At 41.3% G+C, this 19,363-nt stretch overlaps 1 protein-coding gene across 5 annotated transcripts in view; it reads left to right on the top strand.

Annotated features, from left to right (window-relative positions):
- The window catches only part of LOC126334527 (spindle and kinetochore-associated protein 1-like), a 424,403-nt gene that overhangs the window by 332,085 nt on the left and 72,955 nt on the right, over positions 1 to 19,363 (top strand). The window contains exon 1 of one of the 5 annotated variants that reach the window (XM_049996877.1): positions 8,196 to 8,254. The exons of 1 other annotated variant lie outside the window; for it this stretch is intronic. The gene's annotated coding sequence lies outside the window, so the exon portion shown is untranslated. Of the gene's footprint in view, positions 1 to 8,195; positions 8,255 to 8,875; positions 8,901 to 19,199; positions 19,273 to 19,363 lie in introns of those variants that run through there. 3 more of the 5 variants (XM_049996881.1, XM_049996879.1, XM_049996878.1) reach the window with 3 other exon arrangements.

Genomic DNA, 19,363 nt, shown 5'->3' with positions numbered 1-19,363 from the left:
ATCCACCCTCCGTCGCATGGAATCCCTGATGCACCCCTGGAGAATGGCGTATTCTGTCACAGCCGTCCACAATACGAGCACGAAGAGTTTCTACATTTAGTACCGGGGTTGCGTAGACAAGAGCTTTCAAATGCCCCCATAAATGAAAGTCAAGAGGGTTGAGGCCAGGAGAGCGTGGAGGCCATGGAATTGGTCCGCCTCTACCAATCCATGGGTCACCGAATCTGTTGTTGAGAAGCGTACGAACACTTCGACTGAAATGTGCAGGAGCTCCATCGTGCATGTACCACATGTTGTGTCGTACTTGTAAAGGCACATGTTCTAGCAGCACAGGTAGAGTATCCCGAATGAAATCATGATAACGTGCTCCATTGAGCGTAGGTGGAAGAACATGGGGCCCAGTCAAGACATCACCAACAATGCCTGCCCAAACGTTCATAGAAAATTTGTGTTGATGACGTGATTGCACAATTGCGTGCGGATTCTCGTCAGACCACACATGTCCGTAAAGAGAACATTTGCACTGAAATGAGGATTGACACATTGTTGGATGAACCATTCGCAGAAGTGCACCTGTGGAGGCCAAACAGCTGCTGATAGTGCCTGCACGCGCTGTACATGGTACGGAAACAACTGGTTCTCCGTAGCACTCTCCATATAGTGACGTGGTCAACGTTACCTTGTACAGCAGCAACTTCTCTGACGCTGACATTAGGGTTATCGTCAACTACACGAAGAATTGCCTCGTCCATTGCAGGTGTCCTCGTCGTTCTAAGTCTTCCCCAGTCGCGAGTCATAGGCTGGAATGTTCCGTGCTCCGTAAGACGCCGATCAATTGCTTCGAGCATCTTCCTGTCGGGACACGTTCGTTCTGGAAATCTGTCTCGATACAAACGTACCGCGCCACGGCTATTGCCACGTGCTAATCCATACATCAAATGGGTATCTGCCAACTCCGCATTTGTAAACACTGCACTGACTGCAAAACCACGTTCGTGATGAACACGAACCTGTTGATGCTACGTACTGATATGCTTGATGCTAGTACTGTAGAGCAATGAATCACGTGTCAACACAAGCACCGAAGTCAACATTACCTCCCTTCAACTGGGCCAACAGGCGGTGAATTGAGGAAGTACAGTACATACTGACGAAACTAAAATGAGCTCTAACATGGAAATTAAGCGTTTCTGGACACATGCCCACATAACATATTTTCTTTATTTGTGTGTGAGGAATGTTTCCTGAAAGTTTGGCCGTACCTTTTTGTAACACCCTGTATACAATTTGTATCCTGTACTTCACTATAGGCCATCATTTTTTTCCGCCTTCGATGCAAATAGTATAGACTGAATGTTATAGTTTTGATCACAGCAGTGACAATAGAATCCCATTCTTTAGTTGAGCTATATAGCTGTACACAACATTTGTAGTCTACTCTCCAGTTGACATATATAGGTAAAGTTCATCATTGTTACGTACCTCGTTCTTTTCGAATAGGTAGTGTCAGTGTAAAGGTCAACTGAAGGACGGGATACAAATTTTAGTTGTGTCGGGCGTTTCGCCTTTAATATTGCTATTACAGATTCGAAAAAAATCGTACTGATACTAGTGCTGGGAAACGAAAGAAGAACGACAGCTGCGAAATTTCTATTACGTACTGGAGTACACTAAAACATACGTAATGGTGTAATATAGCAATGAAACATGTAAAAATAGCCAAATGCAGTAAAAGAAAAAATGAAAAACTGAAGTTACCAGATGCGAACTTCTTAAAAGGACCGAAGTTCGCCTAAAAAGACATCAACAAAAATCACATACCCACATACACAAGAAACAAAACATTACGAAAACACACACACACACACATACATACAAGCACAGATACACACATTCACCCCCCCCCCCCCCCCCCATTAGCTAACATACTTAGGATGGTACATTTGCCCAACCCGTTTTACAAAACATTTAAATGGGCAATATGTTTGGAGAATACTACACCTCCATGAATATTGGACTAAGTGACGCGCGTTTCCCCTTACCTACAAGAGATTTCATGGCTGGCCAATAACCATCTATGTTATTTGTGCAAGCCTCTGTGGATAATAATCTGAACTCAAGAGGCTGATAACCCCTTTCCCCTAAATCCCTATATGAAGAAAAACCATCTGAAATTACAATGGTACCCTCTGCAATGCGATCTTCAATTAAGCTGACCAAAACTTCCTTTCTTCGACTGGGTACTGCTTTAAACACTATGTCATCACACTCTTGACCTGAAACTACAGCGCCCCCCAAACCCATAATCCTACCATAGGCTCCCCCCTGTCGGTCTAGTGAAGCACGGGATACAACCTGTCGGCTTTGACTAATGACGTCATACATTACTCATAGATAATAATGTCTTCACTTTGAGCCATAGATAATAAAACAGTTCTGTGTTCTGGATAAGCGCTATCATTGTACATTAAAATAATTGAATGTGGTTTTAAAAGAGATCGCTACATATTGCTCAAAATACTCTTTATGTGCATTTATTTAATAATTGGTTGTTTGCAATTCATTCTTAGTGATATTGAGATAATTTGGACTATTAGTTTCGTATTTTAGGACAATTTTTAGTAGGATTTATCTGTTGCGATGAATCTGAATGATTTGAGAGATGCTACGGGCGTAGGCATGTTGGCCACGATTTGTTTTTTGCAAATGAGTGGTCTCGTTGCCGAGTATTTTCGATGTCGTGAGTGCGGCGGACATATGCGTATCTCGTCGCTGTGCTCTCGACTTATTCGTATGGCGCTACAGCAAAGATCGGTTATGGCAGTCCATTAGACGACGGACGTGGTTAGAAAAATCTAAGCTCGCTTTGAGAGACATTATGAACATCACGAGCTGATGGTGTTTGGCTGTGTGGCTGTGTGTCCATGAATGTCGTGTGTGTAAGCGTACGGTTGTGGATTGGTACTCTTTTTGTAGGGAAGTTTGGGGGAATACATTAAATATAGGGGGCCATTGCACAGGCAGGTGTTATGGTCGAAACTGACGAGTCGCATTTTGGCAAAAGGAAGTACAAAAGGGGGGAACCTCCGGTGGGATTATAGGTTTGGGGTCTGCAGTTTCAAGTCAAGAGTGTGATGATGTAGTGTTTGAAGTAGTACTCAATCGAAGGAAGGAAGTTTTAGTCAGGTTAATTGAAGATCACGTTGCAGAGCGTTCCATTGTAATTTCAGATGGCTTTTCTTCATATATAAATTTAGGTGAAAGGGGTTATCAGCATCTCGTAGTTAATAACAATACTGAGTTCAGATTATTATCCACAGGGGTTACAGAAATAGCATAGAGGATTATTGGTCAGCCATGAAATCTCTCGTAGGGAAGGCGAAACGCCGGATTTCCACACTTCAAAGTAACTTAGACGAATATTCATGGAGGCGTAGTGTTCCTCAAACATATTGTTAAACGTGTTGAGCAAATGTACTGTCCGAAATATGGTAGCTAATTTCACATTAGGATGGGGAGGGGGGTGAATGTGTGTGTCTGTGCGTGTGCATGTGTGTGTGTTTCGAAAAGAACGAGGTACGTAACATTGATGAACTTTACCTATATATGTCAACTGGAGAGCAGGATACAAATGTTGTGAACAGCTATATAGCTCAACTAAAGAATGGGATTCTACTGTCACTGCTGTGATCAAAACTATAACTTTCGCGACCGAAAGTTATAGTTTTGATCACAGCAGTGCCAATAGATACTATTTGCATCGAAGGCGGAAAAAAATTATGGCCTATTGTGAAGTACAGGATACAAATTGTATATGTGTCATCTTACTGCCTCTTTGCGTAGTTTAACTGAGGTACAAGTTGCAAATGTAATGCACATCCATTTCTACATTTTCATTAGCAGTATATATATATATATATATATATATATATATATATATATATATATATATATATATATAAACGGAAGTATCGGATACAAATATTATGTATGTAGCCCCTTCTGCCATTGGTAGTACTACTATCTGCGGAGAACAGACTATTAGTGGTAGTGGTGGCGAAAGAAACAACACAACTAAAATTTGTATCCTGTACTTCAGTTGACCTATACAGTTCGAATGAGGTTCGAGATACAACCAATATATAAGTGACGTGAGGTATTCTATGCTACCAGTATTTCCATACATTTTTCCCCTTCATTTTTCACAGCAATAAACCAATACAAACACGTGATATCCTTAATGTGAAAATACTACTTGCCTTGATATATCTCAACTATATTTTTCGTCTCTCATATTCCTTTGTTTCTGAACAGTCTTGTCAGCTCTTTCATGTGTGTAATAAACGCTCTCTGGCCAATTCTGACGTCATTGGTCAAAGCTGACGAGCTGTATCCCCTGCTTCACTAGACCGGATTCAGATTATAGATGATGGTAAGGGAGTAGGCTGCATGGTGTGTGCAAAAATGCGATGCTGATAACTCATCCAAAACTTCTACATGTTAAAACTGGTACTATGAAGCTAATATGAGGTTTACCTATGGATTGATGTCCATTGGAGGTGAGAGAGAAGAGGAAAATTTATTGTGTGAAATAATGAATATGCCAGCGCCATGTCTAAGATTTACAGAAATACATTGTGTACAGGAAATCATAATTTCTGACGTGTGAGGACAGCATGATATATTGTGTCATATGATGGTACAACGATTTCCGAAATGAAATGCCCCACGCGTCTAGCTCCAAATACATTTCGGCGTTCAATGTGTGTTAACACCCGTTGTGCGGCTAGAATCACGTTCATGAAAATAGGGCATATGTCCTTACATGGTGTGTCAAGTGTCATAAGTATTGACACAAGGAAGGTACTAAATGTTCAAGTTATAAGTAAATTCTGTCATAATTGTGCACTTAGTGGAGAATGTGAAGAAGATGTAAAAGAACATAACTGCAGAAAAACATTTTCTGGTTCTAGTGGAGGAATGGAAGGAGCTGGTATGCAAATTATTTCTAAGAGATCTGTCAAGGAACATGGTGTCGGATATGTGAAATATCTTGGGGATGGTGACTCCAGTGCATTCAAGTTTGTGAATGAGAGTAAACCTTATGGAGAACTTTCAATTGGGAAACTTGAATGCATAGGTCACATCTAGAAGAGAATTGGCTCAGGATTGAGGAAACTTTTCAGTGACATGAAGGGCAGAAGTTGGAAGATGGAAAGGGCATTGGTGGACACAACAGACTCGCAAAGAAGATGATAGACTCTCTTCTAGTGTATTATGGCAAGGCTATCAGACACAACCTATCCAGTGTACATGACATGAAGAGTGCAGTTGGGCTACATATTTCCACATGTTGTCAACAGATGAACACCCTATTCATAATCTGTCACACATTAGCTGGTGTAAATATCTACGAGCTCAGAGGGATAACAACCCCTACATTCACAAGGAGAGGCTTCCAAATTGTATCCTGGATCTTGTCAAGCCCACATACAGTTTTCTGGCCGATCCTGCACTTCTCATAAAGTGTGTTCATGGCAAAACCCAAAATCCAAGTGAGCCTCTAAATTCACTCATATGTAAATGATGCCCTAAAAACACATTTGCACATGCTACTTTCAATGCAGTTATTGTATATAATGATGTGAACGTCGGGAGGATGAAGGTACTAGAAAGAATGGGGTCCAAGATAGGAAATTTTACTCAAGACATCCTGAGAAAAATAGATTTACAGTGCGTCTCTGCAGCTGAAAAGTCAGTTGAAGACCTGGTAAAGGAAAGACAAAAGACAACAAGAAACTAGAAGAGAAGCCTTGAAGGGAAAGACGACCCAGAGTACAAATGTGGTGCCTTCTGAAGAAGTGACACAAGGAAAAAAGATAGGTTGAACATTAAATTGCGTTTCCTGAAAAGTTTGTTTTTTAAAGTTTATGTACGTTTTCTTCATATTCTATGAATGCTAGAATTATAAAATTTTGTATACATATTTCTAATAAACGTTGGCTCAAGGGCAAATTTTGAATTTCTGATTGCGAGCTGAGATACGGGATGGTGCAAAGTGCTAGGAATTTTGCATGAATTGAAAATTGTACTTATGGAATTATAATTAAAAAATTATTCCGAAAACCCCATGAGAGAAGCTTACAACATATAAAGAGATGAAACAGAGAAATGTTTGTAGAAATCTCTTGTATACTGTCTGAGAAAAAGGAACATACATTATTTTTTGAAAATAAAACTTCAAATTTCCTTAAAAAAGTTGAATATATATAATCAAAGAGTTTTATATGTAAATGTGTTACTTCCATGTAAAGTGTGGTGCAAAATTTCATTGCCATATTTTCAAAACTGTGGATTTGGTGCATTTTTAAAATAGTGTGTGTTTTTCATCAATGTCTCCCCTTAATACCTGCTGTTATCCATCTGTTTTTGTGAGATGTTGATATAGACATGCATACTTTTGGAAATGCTTTTTTCAAATTTCAATTTAAATAGTGTGGAGAATTAGAGAATTTCGTATTCATACTGGTTTCCTTATACACTTCATCCCAACTTTGTTTTGCTTGAAAAATCTTTTATAATGATTTCTGATAGATGTCGTTTGTAGGCTTGTCGTTTGGGAATGATTCAATGCCTGATTTTACTGTTGTTATTTGATGGAGATGGTCTGATAGTCCGAGATCTTTTACAGCTACAACACAGTTGTTCCTGTCCATATTTGTGGCCACATGGTCAGTTACTGATTCAGTCATTGTAGTAACCCTTGTTGCACTGTTGATCAATCGCAACATGCCAAAACGTTGAAGGATGTTTGTGAGGGTGCTGCTGGATTCATTTATGATGTTAGTGTTCTTGTTAATATCCCCATGCAGAATTCTGTTGGCCCCTGTACTTGAGACTTAATCTAGAACTTCTGTTAATTTATTGAAAAAAGTGTGTACACTACCACTGGGAGATCTATACATACACAAAATGATTAATTTCTTGCTGAGATCAAGCCTTGTTAATTCAATAGCTGATATATCAAAGTGTTTTTCTTCACTTGCTATACTCAGGTCATGTCTTGATTTGAAATGTGTTCCTTTTCTGATATAAATGCATGATCCTCCACCCTTTGAAGCAGTTCTGCAGTAAGAGTTTGCCCTTTCATACGATGATAATACTACACACGGGATTTCTGTATCTCTACACCAGTGCTCAGTAACACAAAGTACTATGCAGTTCAAAGATTGGAGCTCAACTTCTAATAGTTGCATTTTATTTTTTATTGATTGCATGTTTTGATGGAGGATTGTTAAGTCTGTGAAAATTCCCACGTTACTCTTTCCAGTTGTTTGTTTTTCTTTGTGACATACGGTTTGTGTGATATTTGGAGTGTTAAAATCTGTCTTGTGAGTGATTGTTTCAGTATTTTTTAGAGTGCTGGAAATATTCTTTAGGGAAGTGAACCTGTTGTCTAGTGATGTATGGAGCACTGTACGAATTAGTAAGACACTGATCATAGAAAAAAGGGAAACTGTAATTATTGCGACATACTTCGCATGTAGTGAACGCCGAATGTTTGCATGTGCATGAATGTGTCTAATTCAAAACAAAAGTTGGGTTACATTCTTAAGCAGTGCTCTGTCATCACACAATATTGCAACGTAACACGGATATCTATCATTAGAATTACGTAGAAATTAAATAAAAAGGAATACCAGAAGCGAGTTCGATTCACAAACATCATGCTTATAAACTAAGCACCTACTCGCTTGGTCGGGGAATTCTTGATTACTAGCCACCATACGTAGGATGTAAGCACTCGTAAAGTTTTCAAACTCCGTTTTCTCGAAAATATTTGAGAGTTGCACCTTGCTATTTGCATATTTTGAAGTCCTAGTCGTGCCCTGCACATCCTGTTAATAGTATCCAAATTAGAGAAAGGAAGTTCATACAGTAACGTTGTAATATGCACCACATCCGAGTCCTGACGAGAGCCACTCCCTCATCAAGCGTATAATTGTTGTATGCAGATACATTTGTTTTTACGTATTAAACATCGTTTCCAGAAACAGAATCTGGTAATAATTTCCATAGACATTTTTCTTTGGCTTATATTACACACTTTAATTGGAAACAATGTATTTCCAAATCCAGATCTGGTCAGCAGAGTCGATAACGGACAATATCGACTGTCAATAATTTGGTGACATCTGTTTTGAATTTTGAGGCGGGAAGTGGCATTGTAGTTTTGTCGTAGTGTTTGAGAGAGGTAGGTCGTGTACGGAGGTTATTAAGCATTTCATTAACAATTGACTGTTGTTTTTTTTAATTAGTTTGCCTTGTGACATTACATTTTCAGACACTTCCGAACATAGCTTACTAAAAATAAGGGGTTTGGAAGATATCTTTAATGCGTTTCATCATTTCGAATTCCATCTCATGGCTACTAAATCAGTTTAAATGTGCTTTGAAGTATTGTAAAAGAATTTCTGTAGCGTAAAATAATGCTTAACAGTCTGTATATACCGGTAAGTGTAGCTCGTATGGGTTCTTAAACTCCCTTCTTCAGCATCACATGTAGAGAGTTCTTTGTCGGTGATGGCAAAATGATTGATTCTTGATTGCGAGACAACCTTTTTGTAAATCTGTCCGTTGTGTGCAGCAGCTTAAGTTGACATACTGCATTATCTATTCTGAGATACGCTAGTTAGCTGGGAAATACCTAAAGGTACCAGTAAAGTACTAATGCAGTGAAGTCAATGCTCAGTGTTGAAAATTAGGGAAAAAATCTTAAAGTTCAGATGAATACCACCTGAATCGTGTCAGTTTCCTATTCATTAATATTTTCTGTTTAGTGATTGGGGAAGAGAGCTGAGAATGTGCTGCTGGTGGCACGTGAAAAGCAGGGTTTTCAGGTAACTGGAGATACAAAACTTTATATTGAACTTGAGTGAAATGAGTTTTACTTTGATTAATAATTGTCAGACCATAAAAAGGGAATCTTACAAAATAATTAGTACACTTGTGGAAAGCAGAATGTCTTTTTCTTCAGTTTGTGTTGATGTGAGTTTCTTAGTTTCATGACAGTGTATGCCTCTGATCTAGTACAGAGTCATATATATCTTTGTGGTATGGATGTAGCTAAGGCTGAACATTTTACTTTCATGGAAACCTCCACAGCATTTCTCCAGACTATAATCATACCATATTTATTTTGCCTTTTAGATGAATGTGCCAGATGATCTGATTGCCACTATACTTTCAATGCAAATTGTTCTCTCATTTACAGTCCCAGACTTTGAGAGAGACATTTTTATTTTATTATATCTTTTTCTTTCTGCATGTATAGTCGCCATACTTGTGACTTAAGCATAATGATTTATATCTTGTAAATATGGATCGGCAATGGCTTCAGTAATTAGTACTTTAGATAACTGCCAGCAGATACATTATCAGAAACATGTGCCACAGAGGCTGACATTTGATGCTGCCTCAATAAAAGGCATGCCCTAGCCAATCAGCATGTCTATCCTTTTAAAGTGTGATATTAACTATCTGGTCAGCTGAAGAATAGAAAATGTAAACAATTCATTTGATTACTGTATGCACAACATAACTTGGCCCTTTTTTGGGAACAAAAAAATCTATAGAAGCTCGACAACTCAGAGCTAACATGAAATGTTTCCGCCTATTGCCTGCGTTAGCTTCTAAACCGTACAACAAGCAGTTGTTTTCCATAAATGTCTCCTACCTCCTAAAACTATTCATTAGTGAAATGTTTGCATTACAAGGATTAAGTTTTATTGTGTGTATAATACATTAAGCACTGTCTTTATTGTTGTCAGATGAGTATAAAGGAAGATATAGATACAAGATTTTTCCTTTATTTCTGTGTTCGGAATAATGTTCGTGATCTCTCCAAATCAATCAGCTGAGCAGCTGTCTATAGCCTACCAATTAATGAGTGTTCTGTTGCTGGGTTTGACAACGCAAATCAATGGTAAATATGCCTTATGTGGAGAGTATTCTAGTGTTTCTAGAGATATTGTCAGTCCATTCTCAAGGGCACACTGAATATCTTAATAGATAATGCATGAGGTACTGTTTTATTTCCCATTCTGGACGCAAATATAGTTTCTTTATTAGTGTCTGTTGGTGGGTACAGAAATGAACTGAGCTTTGTAAGAGTTCTATCTGTGAATTAATTAAGTCACAAGTCTATATAAGTCAGTAACAGATTACCTAAGAGTAAATGATAATGCACAAGGACCAATATGAAATACAGGGATATACACTGGAGAACCAGAACTCCATTGACAAACTTTCGGCGTTGGTAGTATAGATCAAAACAACAAAAAATGTGCTGTAAACATAGGCTCAGTAATGCACACCTTAAGAGCTATGGGCACTTGTTCATTGGGGGAGATGTATTTCACCATAACGAAGATGAACAAATGTTCATAGCTCTTAAGGTATGCATTTTAGAGCCTATGTTTACTGGATATGTTTTCCTTGTTTGTCAGTGGATTTCACTTCTCCCTGTTGATGATATGGCAGGTTCGGGAATACAGAAGCATCCGATTCCACCCGTCTGCTTTGACCCATGAGGTCACCAATATAGTAGAAATGACCATTCTCGATGTCTCCAATATGGCGCCTATTACGTCATTACATAAACGACAACAAACATGAAAATACATATAAAACCAACTCACAAATCTGTCTCCAAAACTATAATCAAACTAGCGTGGGGAAATTGGGAGTTTTTGGGTGGGGACAAAACAAATATATACACAAGACACCCACCACAATTCCAAACCTCACAGCTCGACGACATAAAAACACCACAAATTTCCCAATTACGCTACACTTACAATATCAACAGGAATCGGTCACTTCCCTTCACCCAGATAGCTCAACCACAATTCTCGATACCACAAAATAAAAACCAACGAATCCAGAAATTGTAATCACACCGCAACTATCGATACCACAAAACCAACACCTAAAACAACAAAAATTGGAATCGGACGCTTCCCTTGACCCATATAGGTCAACAGCAGCTCACAATACCAAAACACACATGGCTACAATGACACATTGCAATTGGACCCTTCTCTTGACCTATATAGGTCAACAACAACTCATGATACCAAAACACACACAGCTACGACGACACTTTGGAATTAGTCACTTCCCATGATTTATGCAGCTCAAATACAACTGACAATACCAAAAAAATTGAAATAGAGTACCTCCCCCTAAGATATATAAATCAACCGCAAGTGCTGATACCAAAACATCAACCACCAACACACTCAGTAAATAACACCGACCCAACAACACACAAAAACTCCACTGAGGATCATAACACATGAACAATAGACCCAAAAAGAATGACTACTTACCATAAAAAAGTTCCGGTGCTACACACTAACCCCCAAGTTGCATATTCTGCTTGCATATGCTGCATTTCACTATCTCCATCACAAGCCCAAAATGTTGCAGAAATTTAATGATGGACAACATGTCGTCCCCCATTTCAGCCCACAGATGCGCACTATTAAACTTAGTCAAATACCCCTCCCCCCTCTCTGTCACCCCCCTCCCCCCTCTCTGTCACCCCCTCCCCCCTCTCTGTCACCCCCCTCCCCCCTCTCTGTCACCCCCCTCCCTCACCGAGCAAGTGGCGCAGTGGTTAGCACACTGGACTCTCATTCAGGAGGACGATGGTTCAATCCCGTGTCTGGCCATCCTGATTTAGGTTTTCCGTGATTTCCCCAAATTGCTTGAGGCAAATGCCAGGATGGTTCTTTTGGAAGTGCACTGCCTACTTCTTCCCCATTCTCCCCATATCTGACTTTTGTCAATTTCATAAATTCTCTGCACCACTGACACCTCACACATTCGGCAACTGGAGAAATTTAATTGTTGCAGCCATGCAGTTGCTCATAGCAGCAACTAGAATAAAAAATTATTTATTGCTCATAGCAGCAACTAGATTAAAAAATTATTTATTTAGTCATCTAAGAATCATCTTGCAATGAAATTATTTGTCATGGTAATACAATTTATATCATGGGGCAAAATAGAACACACAACATGCTTTAAGAGGATAGGAATGGTAGGCTATGGTGATAAGACTGGTGATTGTCCATGCCCTTGATTGAGATACCATCCTGACAAACTGTTTAGTGATCCACGAAACCCCAAACCAGAATGGCTGGACAGAGCACCTCCATCCTCCTGAATGAGGTCAGTGTCCCAACGGCTGCATTGCTTCATTTGGTAATTTTCTAATGAATAATGTTTCTTCATTTGCACATAAATTGTTTCATGTAACTTGCAATATAAAATATGGTTTCCTTCTTCACTGCTCACACATTTACACCCACCAATAATTTCAGTTCTGAGGAATGCTGCTGTGCCCCTTGACTCAGTTACAGATTCCATATTCAACTATGTGCTACAGACCACCTGAAAAACTAGACCAGTGGACATTACTATCACATATTATACATCTTTACACAAGATCCTTGTGAAAGTAGTAAACTATATTCTAGTACTGAAATTTGAGAAGGTAGTTTACCCCTTTCATTACTATCCACTACTCCTGAATCCTCAAAATAGTCTTTAATTGTGTGATATGCCTTGATTTGATTTTGACGGGGAAGCTAAAACAGCTTAGGTCCAACCTACCACTGCCCACACTGAAACCAAGTTTATTGTGTGGTATTGCTCCCTTTATATCTAGTAAAGCCAACCAATGCCCTTAAACAGTGCAAGGAACAACTTCCCCAGTTTTTTGTTAGATACAATTTCTTCAGGTCTAGTTGTCCCAAAGATTCTGCATCTTTTGCACTCCACTGCCATGAATTTGAACATTAGGTGTGATAGTGTCTTCACCCCTCATCATAGGTTCTGCATTTAGGGTCTTCATCCATTATACCCATTGTGTGTAGGTGGTTTTTTTTTTTTTAAATTACCATGGCCGTTCATCAGTCCAGTCATAAGTTTGACCTCTTTCCTACTCAATCCCAGGATTACAGAGCTTCTTTTAAAACATGGCTTGGTCACCATTACCTTACCATGTTTTTGTTTATGGACCTTGGTCCAATATTCTACACACTGTATCCGGAGCCATTTCCATAGTTCTTGTTTGATCATAGCCTTGGTGATTGTCAGGACAGATTACAGTCCAATAAATGAAGCCGTTGCCCCCATCCTGGTCAATTTGTCGGCCTGTTCATTGCCACAAATCCCTGAGTGGCCAGGGACCCACACTAGGTTTACCCTTGTGCTTCTCCATAGCTCCACCAGAGCCCTGTGGCATTCTGCAACAATCTTAGATCTTGTTGCAGGAGCTGCCAGTGATTTCATGGCTGTCTGGATAGATGTAGATGCTACGGTCATTGTAGCACCTACGCATATTCTCCTCCACACGTGCCCTGATTGCAGTAATTTCAGCTTGGAGTAATACAGAGGCCAGTTTTCTTAGAGAGATGGTGCCGTCCGGTCTTAGCTGAACCCCGTACACCCCTGCCCCAGTACCTCGGTCCGAATTTGATCCATCAGTGAACCAAACAATGTCCCCTGTACAGTGTTGAACTGTTTTTTCTCATTGCTCCCTGCTTCCAATTATTATAATGTAAAGCTTGTTGAAGCTGTTGGGAGTTATTATATAGTCGGCAGGCATTTCCCCAGCCATTCCTATGTTTACCCCACTCACTATGTTAGTGTGTTATTCTGGATATCCTGATGAGATCCAGTTTTTGCCAGTTTTAAGTCTGTATGCCCCAGCTGCTGCCTCTATCTTGACCCAAAGGTGTAGTGGAGGCATGTCCAGCATGGTTCCCATCCCAGTGGTTGGTGTGCTGCTAATTCCACCTGTTATGGCTAAGCAGGCCAGTCTCTGCACCTTTGCAATGTCCTTAGCTGCAACTTGCTGTTCTTCTTTCTTCCACCACACTCGGCCACTTAAGAAATCCTTGGTCTAACCACTGTGGTGTATATCTAGTGCATACCTCTGGGGCTTAGGCCCCAATTTTTACCACGAGCCCTTATGGTATTCCGTAGAGTACTTTTTGCCTTGGAACAGATACTCTTAATGTGAGGGTCCACGTTAGTTTCTCATCTAAGGTTACCCCCTAGATATTTCACTATCCCCTTTACAGGCAGAGTTTCAGCAAAGAGCTTTGGATTCCAACTGGAGTGTTGGATATGCCTCTTCGTAAATGGTGCCACAACTGTCTTCTTAGGATTAACCCTCAGATCCTGTTTAATACACCAATTTTGCACAATGTCCAATCCTCCTTGTGCCGTATTTCTAACTGGGTCAGTAAATTTGCCAAGTATTACTATGACAAGGTCATCTGTGTATCCTTGGCAGAAGCATTGTTTGGAATTTAGTTTCTCAATGAGTTTGTTCACCACTAGATTCCACAATAAAGGGGACAAAACTACTCCTTGTGGTTAGCCTCTAGTGGTGTTAATTACCATCTTTTCATTCATCATGGTAGCCTCTACTTTCCTTCCACTAAGCATGGCCCTGGTCCACCTACTTACAGTGGTCACTAGGTCATGCACCTCTGCGTGGAATCGAAGGTCATGTTATTGAAGGCCCTCTCGATATCCAGGAAGATGCAGAGGGCTATTTCTTGGAAATGAGGTGATTTCTCCACCCTTCCAATGAGTTGGTGGAAACTGGTTGATATGCATGTTGGTTTGAATGTAGAGGGGCCCTAATTAGCCTCCTCTCCCCAACATATACATTTATCAGTTTTTCCAATGTTTTGAGAATGGAGTACAGACTGACTGGTCTCATATCCTTGGCCTTGGTGTGATCAATTCTCCCTGGCTTTGGAATGAAGACAACCTTCACTGCCCTCGAAGCATTGGGAATAATTCCTACTGCTAGGCTAAACCTGAATAACCTGCATAGCACTCTTATTAGTGTCTCTTCTGCCTGTTGCAGGAGAGCTGGAAAAATTCCATCCAGGCCAGGTGACTTGAATGGTTGGAATGTTCCCACCACCCATTGGATTTTATTAAAGTTCACACACTCCTTGGCCGATTCCTGGTCCTCTCTTAGAGTGCCTGAGAACCATTATCTCTGCGGGATCACATTCTGGTCTGTGTTGTCAGGAAGAGCATATAGAGGAAAGTGAGTTTTGAGGAGCATTTCCAGCATCTAATGTGCTGTCTTTATATATTCCCCATCCTCCTTCCGCAACGTACCTCCTTGATTGATTGGTACTGTAGTGAGGATTTTGTGAAGTCTGGCTTGAGCAGCTGTGTTCTCCACTTCCTCGCAGAATGCCTTCCAAGGATGTCTTCTTTGCTTGTCGTATTGAAAGGTTGTAGTTGACAAGAGCCTCAAGACATTTAGGCCATTGTTCTTTATGTCTCGCAATGTTAAATAGTCTTTGTACCCATTTTCTTTGAATTTCCAAGTTATTATTCCACCAAGCCACACTCCTATTTGTGCACTTCCTGGTGATTGTGCAGTTGTCCTGATATGAGGTTACTTTGGCAGAGGTAACAGCCTGTGTTACTTCCTCAAACTCTACTGGATTCCTTATCGAGGTTTTACTTTCTGATAAGCCTAAGTCAAGGTCCGTCCTAGATGTCTCCCAGTCTGTTTTCCTGGGATTCCTATAGGTCACGGTCTGTCTAATTGCCATTTCAACCTTGAATTTAATGTACATGTGTTCTGGTGAGGATGGCTCTAACACTACATGCCATTGTTTGACATAGCTGCCCATCATCATGGAACCAAGTTATGTGAATTACTTCTTCCCTTCTGCTATTCCTGAATGTAGGTTTATTGTCTCTATTCAGGACTTCAAAGTTGTTAGCTAAAAGAAATTCAAGAAGGTACTCACCTCTACTGTTGGTGTCCTTTTTGTCCCACACTAGGTTGTGGGCATTGGCGTCACATCCCACCAGTAGTTGGTCACTTGCCAATAGCAAGCCTCTATCAATCTTCTCAGTGCCAGAGGAGGAGGAGGAGAGGAGCTGTCTTTGTAAGGAATGAATGCTGAGGCCAAAATCATTTCCCTCGTGATACCTTCCTGACATTGCTGCATTTTAATGGTAACTAGGTCCCTGGTGTAGAAATCTATTATTAACATGAAAGAAATTCCATTTCTTACATAGATGCATGTTCTGGAGTTTCTAACAAATCAGCTTACCTCCAGTGCCTCCGAGGCCCAATATGCCCCCTTTATATAAGTAGGGTTCTTGTATCAGGGCCACATCCACTTCCTGCCTCCCCAGGTAGCAGCTTAGATTAATCTGCAGCACCTCCAGTCTCCATCTTGCTGCCATCATTGCCTTTGAGGTCTTTGAGAACCCTGACGGTGACCTGCGAGAACCCTAAAAACAATTTCAGGTCCTACTCTCGCATTGCCTTCAGGGACTTCACTCTGACCTCCACTACCATGGTTCCTCTTTCCGGTTCATCCCTCTGGTTTATCACTCTCCAGTCTTCTGTCGAGACTTTTGGGTTCTGAGCGCCTATTTTCTTGAACAGAGTCTTTGGGATTTTTGGTACCCATATCGATGCCTTTGCGACCTTAAGAAGTTCCGCTACCATCTTCAGCAGCAGCTACGCATCTTACCACAGGGATATCATGGGCACCTTGCCTTTAAGCCATTCCATCATGTGCACCCCCTCACAAACAAAAATGAGGGCACCACTATTTAGATAGACCCTCCTGAAGTTGGGTCCTGGATCAATCTCTCCCCCATTTTCAAAGAGGGCCATCTGTACATATTCCTCCTGCTGCGAGGAGATGGCTACCAGTGGATTGCCTTCCTGGATAACTGTCATCTTAGAAACTGAGACTGCAGTACTATAGGTCTGTTTCCCTATTTCTTGCCTTGGTTTTTTCTGGGCTCACTTATCCAGGGAGGAGGGAGTCTTAGATTCTTCCATTATCCTCTTGCTGCCTGTCTTCAACATTGTGGGCGTCTGCGTATCCCCTTCAACCTGTGACAGTTTTTCCTTGGGAGTCTTAGGTTCAAGTCCCTTTAATTCCCTCCACTTGTCCTCAGGAAGCCATTCTTTCCCGTCCTTTTTCCTCTGTTCCTGGCTGGGTTGGGGATTTTCTTTGCTGAGGGACTGGGTATTTGTGTTGTCCTCCATCATTTCATTCTCTTCATTCGTGACAGTCGTGGACTGTGTAAAAATATTTGACTGTTTAAACATTGGGACTTTGTATGGGCCCTGATGACCACAAAGTTGAGTGCCCCGCAAACCAATCATCATCATCTTAGCCTAGCCATCTACGGACAACATAACTGCAGTTATGAGAACTCCTCTCCTTAGTATACTGAAGGCCTCACAGAGGTCTTCTCACATGGACAATACTCTCCAAACCTAGACGACAAACAGATTTCCCGTGCTGTATCCTCACACACCTCCAATCTACCACCACCACCACCACCACCACCACCACCACACCTCAGCTACAAAGGAGTGCCCTCCCCCCCCCCCCCCCCCCCCCCAGTCATCAATTATCATCACCCTGAACTGGAACAACTGAACCAGGTCCTTTGCCAGGGCTTTGACTCTCTCATCGTGCCCTAAAATGACACACCCTACTCAGGATTCTTCCCACCCTTCCTAAAATTTTGTTCCATTGCCCACCAACCTACACAACAGCCTAGTCCATCCTCATGCCACTCCCTCTCCCTGTGGCAGTCCAAGGTGCGAGACCTATCCATTCCACCCACCCAGCACCTCCTATTCCAGTCCTGTCACAGGCTTATCCTTCACCAACAGAGGCTCAGCATGTGTGGGTGCAGCCATGTCATATATCAACTCTGCTGCAAACACTGCTCAACCTTTTATGTTGGTATAAACAACCAGCTGTCCAGGAAGATGAATGGCTGCTTCCAAACTGTTGTCAAGAATGAAGTTGGCCACCCAGTGGCACAACATGCAGGAACACACTCAGTTTCAATGACTGCTTCACAAACAGCCATATGGATCTTTCCCATCACCAGCAGCTTCTCGGAACTACACAGTTAGGAGTTGGCCTTACAACACATCCTTCTTTCACGGAATCATCCGGGCCTCTATCTCCCCCACTGTCCCCACACCCTCAACCCAACAGTTTCCCCTTCCTCCATTCTGTCACCCCTTTCCTATTCACGTCGCCTTCAGCATGTGCCGCATTCCTGGTGGGATGTGCCAGCCCAAAGACCTGCCATCCCTTCCTCCCACTTTTCTGGCCAGCAAATTGGCCCCCTCATTCTGAGCCACAAGCCACCAACTCCCTGTCCCTCTGCCTGCCTGCCTGCCTGCCTGCCTCCTCCCTCTTTCTGTACACCTGGCTGACACTACTCCCAGCAAAACCAGGCCACTAGCCAAAAAATAGTATTGGCAATTAGGTGTAGCCAGCACCATATAGAGACATAGGTGTGTGTGTGTGTGTGTGTGTGTGTGTGTGTGTGGGGGGGGGGGGGGGGGGGGGTCATGTTAATTACTCTAGCTCGCCAGAGGATAACAAGTGCATACTACTGTTAGTTTTATTTGTGTCTGTTGTTAATTTATTACATACTGCCCAATTGTAAACACCCTTGAGGGTTTCATCCTCTTTCCCTAATAGGAGATCGGATGTTTTGTCAGTGGCTATGATGTGCTGTTGTTGACAAAGAGAACTTTCTCTCAGTGTTTTACCCTGTCTTGGAAAGTTATTGATGTGTATTAAGAACAGTATATGATCCAATACACTACCCTGACAAACACCAATGTTCATATATTTTTTGTCTGACACTTTACAAAAAAATTATCAGCAGCAGCATGTGTGGACAATCTACACCTTCTGCACCCTGTTTTCTAAGACAGAAACCACTAATTCACAGTTCCTCTTACACTTGGCACTTCTAGCTTGTCTATAGTATTTTTTTGGTCAAGTATGAAAAGCCTTACACAATTCTAACAAAATGCCTGTAACATAAAAGATCCCTATTGGGAACTTCAAGTATCGTTTTTGTGACCTCTACAGTTACTGATATTCTACTTCTTCCATATTGGAAATCAAACTGCTTCGTTAAAGAGGTTTTTATTTATTCATGTAACTCAGGAGTTTCTCTTTTATGATTTCTTCAGTTGTTTTTGAGAGTGAGCACAGCAGTGAATATGGCCTTTAAATTATTTCCACATTACCTTTCTTTAGTGTGGGCACCACTTATGCATGTTTCAGGTACTCTTCCGCGCAGAGTGGCTGTGCGGTTTGAGGTGTCATGTCACGGACTGCGGAGCCCCTCCCGCCGGAGGTTTGAGTCCTCCCTCGGGCGTGTGTGTGTGTGTGTGTGTGTGTGTGTGTGTGTGTGTGTGTGTGTGTCTGTGTGTGTGTGTGTGTTCTTA

Source organism: Schistocerca gregaria, chromosome 2 (genome assembly GCF_023897955.1).
Source record: "Schistocerca gregaria isolate iqSchGreg1 chromosome 2, iqSchGreg1.2, whole genome shotgun sequence".
NCBI classification, from domain to species: domain Eukaryota; kingdom Metazoa; phylum Arthropoda; class Insecta; order Orthoptera; family Acrididae; genus Schistocerca; species Schistocerca gregaria.
This window is presented reverse-complemented; position numbering and strand designations above follow the sequence as displayed.